The sequence below is a fragment of the Berghia stephanieae genome, chromosome 7, assembly GCF_034508935.2.
Source record: "Berghia stephanieae isolate SIO BIC M18660-M18661 chromosome 7, UCSD_Bste_1.3, whole genome shotgun sequence".
Classification (NCBI taxonomy): Eukaryota; Metazoa; Mollusca; class Gastropoda; order Nudibranchia; family Aeolidiidae; genus Berghia; species Berghia stephanieae.
In genome coordinates this window covers 24,287,963-24,296,346 of record NC_088366.1, presented here as the reverse complement: position 1 = coordinate 24,296,346, position 8,384 = coordinate 24,287,963, and positions in this window count along the sequence as shown.

Here is an 8,384-nt window from a genome sequence, read left to right as displayed (position 1 = left end):
TTGTCCTGGCATGAGTCCTAGCTGGGAGGGAAACAGTCAAATGCACAGTTATTGTTTTGGGAGATGATATTATTTTCCTTGTAAATCATCTCTCTGTTATGTATTATTATGTTTGTGATTTTTTATGTATAATGTAAGCATTTGAGTGTATTCCTCTTTGTTGGATTTTGTGCTTTGTCCGGATGAGACTTATAGGTGATCTCAAACTAAGTACATTGATGGTTTGCTCTTGGAATCTGCATCTGATCCCTATTTGTTCCAGTTCCCCTTTTTCTTCCTTTCTCTTGGGTGCTTTAATTGTAATTCTAGAACTTTTTACTATCCCATTTTCTTCCTTTTTACTGGCGCTGATATAACCTAAATGTGTTGCAAGCGCCGTAAAACCCTTAAAAACAAACAAACAAACGAAGTACAATGATAGTGTGCTCTTGGAATCTAAATATGTTCCCTGTTTGAACAATTCCCCTTTGTCTTACTTTTTCTTCAAGTCCTTTAAATTGTACATCAAGATTGTCTTTACGATCCTAGTTTCTTCCTTTTTACTGGGGCCGATATGACCTTAATGTGTTGCAAGCGCCGTAAAACCCTTAAAAACAAAAACAAACCAGGAAAAATACGAGATGTCGAATTAGGGCAATTGGGGCTCCGTCGGATGGAAGTATATTATATTATATGTATAATATTTTGTCCACTCGGCCATCACGTCCTCTTGTTATATTGATTATAGTTCTTATCCCTTTGTTGCATAGTGTCCAATATTTTGGACACATTAAAAAGTGTCCCTCATCTTCAGACCGACCTCACAAGTATTAGAAGTTATGTTTCGCGGCAATTGGAAGCCCCAAATGCTAGTTTTTTAAACACCAAGAACCGCAACTCTGCCTACTTTCCACCCAATGCCATGCTGCAAAATGGCAACACCAGCACCTAAGAGGTAAGCCAACTTTTCGCTTATTTTTTACTGCTTTGTAGCTTTTAGTCCCAATAAAAGTTATTGTTGGTGTGGGTTTATGGGTCCTGCTCACTTCTGAAGGGTTTATAGGTTCAAAACGTTGATCATTATTTTATAATTGGTGATTTTAAGGCTTGTCCAAAATATTGGACAGTATGCATTGGAGGAGGAAGTGACTTTTATCGAGCGTCCAAAATATTGGACACCATGTGCGGGGGGGGGGGGGGGGGCGTTACTATAAATAGAACCGTCCAATATTTTGGACAGTATGCATGCAAATAACTAGATCAGAGACAACATTGCAATTAATTCAGTTGATTCTTTATTGAAACTTTATTTAGATATAGTCGGTAGTACAGCGGTATTTGTGGCCGAGTTGTTAGCACGACTCGCTGCTTGTGCTGGTCAAGATTCAGTGAGCATGCTAAGTGATAAAATGGGTGGCAATGTGACCAATCGTGTTGTTTTTTATCTGTAATGTACGCTGAAAAGATCAATGAATGCAGCTGAAGCAAGGCTACTGGTGCTTGATGACATCCAAGACAACATTCCATACTGTAGTGATGACGAGCGTCTTGATGAGGAAGGAGATGAAGAGTATGCAAATGGAGATGCTAGTGGTTCCGATGACGAGTGCGACTGACGAGTGCGACGGCAACACAGCTGATTCGGAGGAGGCTGATCTTTCTAGCAGTATTGACCCGTAAGTTATTGTGATTGTAGAATTCCTCCACCAATGTGTAAAATAGCAAATCAATATCTTGAATAATTTTTGTGGTCGGATGTTTTAGGACGGCATATCACCTCACATGCAAAAGGTCGAGGGTTCGGTTCTCTGTCCTGCTCACATGAGACCGGGACATGTGTCAACGTTTCAGCTCCTGTCACCCACTGCGCTGTGTGGGCCTTTGAAGATGTACGCAATTCTTACGGTTTTTTTCGTCTGTTTGTTTGTACTTTACTTAGATTTAGTATTTATTTCTACTTTTTTATAACGTAAGTGGTACATCTATTTCCTTGCAGAACTCCAAGAACATGGCACTGGGTGAAAAGAGACCTACCGCCTCATACTAGAGTGGAAAATGAGTTGCGAGCCAAGGGGCCAGCCTTGAACTGCCGGACGCCATTTGACATGTTTCTCGCTCATCTTGGTAATGAGTTATAGGACCTCATGCTCCTTGAAACCAACAGACACCGGCTGGCGCAACAAAGACACCACATCCAATTGGTAAAGAAGGAAGAACTGAGGACCTTCATTGGTATATGCCTGTACACGACGATTGTGAATTTGCCATTTCGGAGATCGTATTGGTCTGAAGCAACGAAGCAGCACACTGTCGCCGATGCCATGACCTGTAATAGGTTTGATGAAATTTTGTCTGTCATCCACTTGAATGACAATGAACTAATGAGGCCAAGGGGGGAGGTGGGCTATGATAGGCTGCACCGGGTGCAACCTCTATTAGAATAATTGAATATTCAGCTCGAGGCATGTGCCGAACAAGAGATACATGTTTCAGTTGATGAGCAGATGGTCCCTTTCAAGGGTAGACATAGCCTCAAGGTTTATATGATGAAGAAACCCAAAAAATGGGATATAAGGTCTGGGTTTTGGCAGGGACATCAGGCTATGTCCACAAGTTCATGTTTGCTGGGGACCCTTTAGCTGCTAGTTTTAGTCAACCTGGGACGGTGGGGGAGGGACTCAATGTGGGAAATCAGGGGAGATTGTTCTAGCTCTTACTGGTGAACAACCGCAGGGAGCTATGTCTACTTTGACAACTACTTTGCTTCACCTGACCTCCTCCTTGAACAGGAGAGAGAAGAGGGTTGCATGCTACATGCACACTAAGGGCAAACAGGACAAAGAAATGTCCCCTATTGTGTCAAAAGGACATAAAGAAAAGAGGTAGGGGGAGCTACGACTACAGGTCAGATGATGATCAGAGCCTGGTCATTTGTGAGTGGTTTGATAACAAACTTGTCCTTGTTGGCTCAAACGTCCATGGAGTCGAACCCACCACACTTGTCACAAGGTATGACAGGACAAACAAGCGCCATATCACAGTGACCTGTCCTGCCCTTATAAAGGAATACAATCAAAATATGGGTGGGGTGGACAAATGAGATATGTTGCTTGCCTTGTACAGGAACACGATGAAGGGAAAGAAATGGTACAAGAGGATTTTGTTCCATCTCATTGACCTTTGTGTCGTCAACTCTTGGTTGCTGTGCAAGACTAGCAATGCCAAGTGCAAGATGCAACTAGCAATGTTCAAATTAGATGTTGCGAGGGGACTGATCAAGTCTTCGTGCCCTATCGAGCGGACTCTAGAGCCAACCCCTCCTGTCCCTGACAGGCGCCAGTCCAAGTCTGCCAAAAGTGTGAATGTGAATGCAAGGTATGACAGGGTCGATCATTTTTCGAAAAGAATGGATGTGAAGGATGGACAGAGGTGCAAGATGGAAGGATGCAAGAGAAAGTCTGTGTTCATGTGTCGCAAGTGTTGTGCGTATCTGTGTATGACCGGGAAGGATGGGTTGGATGACTGTTTTTATCGTTTCCATCACGCTTCATAATAGTAATTTTTTCAAAACTTGTATTTTGATGCATTCTGACTTTCTTTCAAGTAATAAATGATCATCTGTCATATGATTCTTTGAGGGGTTTTTTTTCATATTTTGCTTATTTGATGGTTTACAAAATAGGGTATGAGCTACACGCCCCACTCTTGTATTGTTTTCAATCATTGCTCTAATGTAAAAGAGCATGATGAAGTCTTTTCTGCTTGGTCCAGAATAAGTAAAGGTGTTAAAATCCTAATATTTTATACCAAATTTATTAACTTTGGGAATGGCAAAATTTTTCACATTCGAACCCCGTATGCATGACGTCCAATATATTGGACAACTTGACCCCCCTAATTGACAAGGTTTGGATAAAAAATGATGATGTCAATGTCATTTTAGTGTCGAAACATGCTTGTTTGCCAAAAATCATCATCCTAGGTCGATGGTATCATACCTCATGCAACAAAGGGTTATTATGATAATGATGGTGTTATTGTAACAATCTGAGTGTATCCCATTTGACGGAGATCCTGTAGCGGTGTCGGCGTTGGTGTGGGACCCAAGTACTCTCAGATTAGCTACACGGCATGGATGTATCATCGCTCTTGGGTCAAATCCTGATCTCTGTTGCACTAGTCCCCTTTGTCTTACACGTTCTTTACTCCGTGATAGCTAGATCTTAAATATTTTTATTATTCTATCATTTTCACATTTTAAACTGGCGCTGAAATGACCTAAACGTGTTGCATGTGCCGTAAAACTCCTCAAAACAAACAGTCATATGATAATCTTCCCTTTTACTGGCGCTAGAATTACTTAAAAGTGTCGCGAATGCTGTTAAATTACTATTGAAAAGTCTCTCCTCTGTCATGGTTTTTTCCATACATTTCGTAAGCATGACAAGTGGATCCCTCCTAGCTAGTGCCTGAGTAGAACGTTCAGGTAATCCATCGCCATTAGTGTTAGAGGGCATGGAGGTAATCTCAAACTAAGCATGTTGATAGATATGTTTTAAATCAAATTGAATTAAATTGAGCTTTTATATAGCGCAATATCCACTAAACGTGCTCAAAGCGCTTTACAAGGGGTCCCTGACCAACAGCAACATTTAACACGTAGGACGGGACATGACGCCTGTTAGGCGAGATTACATTTTTTTTTCGGACAGAGACAACGCTGTTAAAGGCCAGGTACTCATTTTACACTTGAGTACGGTGAGAAATTGTGAGTAAAGAGCATTCTCCAAGGACTCAACTATGCGCAGAGCGAAGCTCGAACCCAGGACCTTCCGATCCGAAAGCGAGAGTCATACCACTAGACCACATAGCCGCACTGTTGCTTTTAATACTGTTTAAACCAGTTCCCTTTATCTTCCCCTTTTTTTCTGGCTCAAGAAGAAGATGATGATGATGATGATGACGATGATGATGATGATTTTTATGATAATGATGAAGGAGGAGGAGGAGACCAAGACGAAGAAGGAGAAGGAATTAAAAATCCTTGTCTGACTTCGAGTCCATGAAAGATTACATTTACACTCACAAAAGCTCTCAACTCTCATCACCACCACTAACATCACCTCTTGGCACAGTTTAAATCAGCAGAGTTGTAATTCTAAGTGTTTGTTTCGTTTAACAGAGTTTAACGGCACTTGCCACACTCTTAGGTCATATAAGTACAAGTACATATCATAAGCACCTGACAGAAGAATAAGTGGGTGTGAGTACAACTTCTACGACGTGGTGATACAAAACCACTTGACAGTCAGATAGGGAATTGTTGTAAGTACCACCAAAACAGGAACTTAGGCAAGAATGAGACAAGGACAACCAACCCTACAAACCACACAGACCTGTCTGTACAATTGGAAGTATGCAGGACGTTAAACTACAGTAAATGTCATTGAAAGAAAATCGAATTTTAATAATGAAGACTATGATGATGATGATGATGATGATGATGATGATGATGATGATGATGATGATGATGATGATGATGATGATAATAATAATAATAATAATAATAATAACAATAATAATAATAATGATAAAAGAGATTAAAATGATGGCAATAGTTATAAGGAACTCACTCACGTGATGTACATAATATGTAAATAATAATAATAATAATAATAATAATAATAATAATAAAATAATAATAATAAAACAATAATAATAATGATAAAGAGATTAAAATGATGGCAATAGTTATAAGGAACTCACTCACGTGATGTACATAATATGTAAATGACGAATTTGTCAGTAAACCCCCCCCCCCCCCCCCCCCCCCCCCCCGGCAAAGAGGTTACTTGCTTTGTCTTCTTTTTCCCTATATTATCTGTTTTCCAATTTGCTTCTTGTCCTAGTCTTAGAATGAGATTACCTGGTTTTGTCCTGGCCCTGACCGGAGTCCTTGACTGGGACGGAAACAGTTAAATCTATAGTTTTGAGATATGAAGGGCTCTTTACTCATATTCTCTCACCGTACTCAGATCTAAAATGAGTGCCCGGCCGTTAACAGCGTTGTCACTCTCCGAAAAAAAAAATGGAATATCGCCTAACAGGTGTCATGTCTCGTCTTGCATGTTAAATACTCTGTTGGCTTGGGACCCCTTGTAAAGCGCGTTGAACACATTGAGTGGATATTGCGCTATATAAATGCTCAAGTTTAGTTGCTCAAGTTTTTTCTTCTTTTTAAAAAAATTCCAAAGCTTGGATGTAATTTTATTATATGATCGCATCAAGAATATGAGTTCAGAAAAGTGTGTGTAGCAGACCCGAAATGAAGTGAGCGGTAAAGTGTCAGAATACAATAGAGAATAAAAACATTGCGGCAATAAGGATTCGAACTCACAACCCGACTGTTCTGACAACTCCGATTGGCCACAATAGAGGAACGAGATATTATTATTATTATTATTATTATTATTATTATTATTATTATTATTATTATTATTATTATTATTATTATTATTATTATTATTATTATTATTATTATTACCGAGGATATAATAATACCCGCAAATTCTGTAGGATGTTGTTAGAACATTATTGAATTCGTTAGGAGAAGGAGGAGGGTTGTTTCGTGCGGTCTCCCATCAAAACCGGAAGAGACAAATTAAAGCCCTCTAGGAGAGGCCGCGCCGACCATCATACGGAACGGAACTGGAACAAGTGCCGGTATTCGAGTGAGCTGGCGGGTGAGTAGTGTCTAGCGTCTAGTGTCTCGGTCATTCAATGTGTAGCGTTGGCGGTATGAATAATAATTTCTTTTCTTTCATGGACTTTCATCATAGAACAGAGAGTAGTTCGAATTGTCAATTTAATCTATTTTGTTAGAGCTTTTTTTTCTTTTCTTTTTTTTTTCTTTGTTTGTTTTTTTTTTTTGTTTTTTGTTTTTTTTTTGGTGTTTTTTGTTTGTTTTTGTTTTGTTTTGTTTCTCATGTTTTCTTGTTGCTAGTAAAGACTCGATTAATAACAACACAAAATAAAAACCTTTCGGGATAGACTTTCTGTTAGCAAAAAAAAAAATGCATAAGACACGGATATAACTATAACTTATAACACACAGGCACACAACACAACAGACACACACACACACACACACACACACACACACACACACACACACATAGAGAGAGAGAGAGAGATAGAGAGAGAGAGAAGAGAGAGATAGAGATAGAGAGAGAGAGAGAGAGAGAGAGAGAGAGAGAGAGAGAGAGAGGAACAAACACGTATAAACAGGCATAGTTATTTTCAAAAAGAAAGATTTAATGTCATCCATGGTTGATTTGTAGGTGTGAAAATGGTGGTGACTTCTGAGAGAATGCATACATAAACACACACACACACACACACACACACACACACACACACACAAGAGCGCGGATAGAAAAAAAAGAAAGAAAGAGAGAGAGAGAGAGAGAGAGAGAGAGAGAGAGAGAGAGAGAGAGAGAGAGAGAGTCCGTAATTAGAACTGTTTTGTTTTCCGTTTCTCTGTTTATGTTTTCATTTTGCTGACTTAGGGTCTGTGTTTAAGACGTTCATAATATATTTTTTTTCCAATTTTTATTTATTGAAGTCATCGCATTTATGATCATCGCATTTATGAACCAAACGTTCGGGTCTGTGGTCAAGGAGTATGACACTCGCTTTCGGATCGGAAGGTCCTGAGTTCGAGCCTCGCTTGGCGCATATTTGAGTCCTTAGAAAAGGCTCTTTACTCACATTCTCTCACCATATTCAGGTGTAAAATGAGTACCTGGCCGTGAACAGCGTTGTTTCTGTCCGGAAAAAGATGTAATATCGCCTGACATGCGTCATGTCTCGTTTTACATGTTAATGTTACGTGTTGCTGTTTGTCAGGGACCCCTTGTAAAGCGCTTTGAGCAAAATTAGTGGTTATTGCGCTATATAAAAGTTTCTATAAAGCTCAATCATCATCATCATCATCATCATAATAATAATAATAATAATAATAATAATAATGTCCTGATTTTTAAATACCTTTTTACGTTTCGAGTTGGCAGCACGTACTTCCTAATTGAGATTAACAATAATTAGTAATGAAAGATTTATACGTGTACTCCAGTCTCAGTAAGTTCTAAGAGGGTGTCTAAGCGGCGCGCTTCCTGCGATGTCGTCCTTCGGTTCTTATCTTCTTCTTCTTCTTCTTCTTAAACCTTATCTTAACATTAACAACACAGAGCGGGAGAAGTGCGAGAAGTCTCAGAACAGGAACTGGCCACTTGTTGAGTGAATCATAAAGTCAAGGATTACGTGTACCGTCTTTTTATGCTGGTCCTTTGGTCCTTTGCGTTCCGCTCACTAAGCGCTCTTCTTCGAACCAAAATTAAGTATAG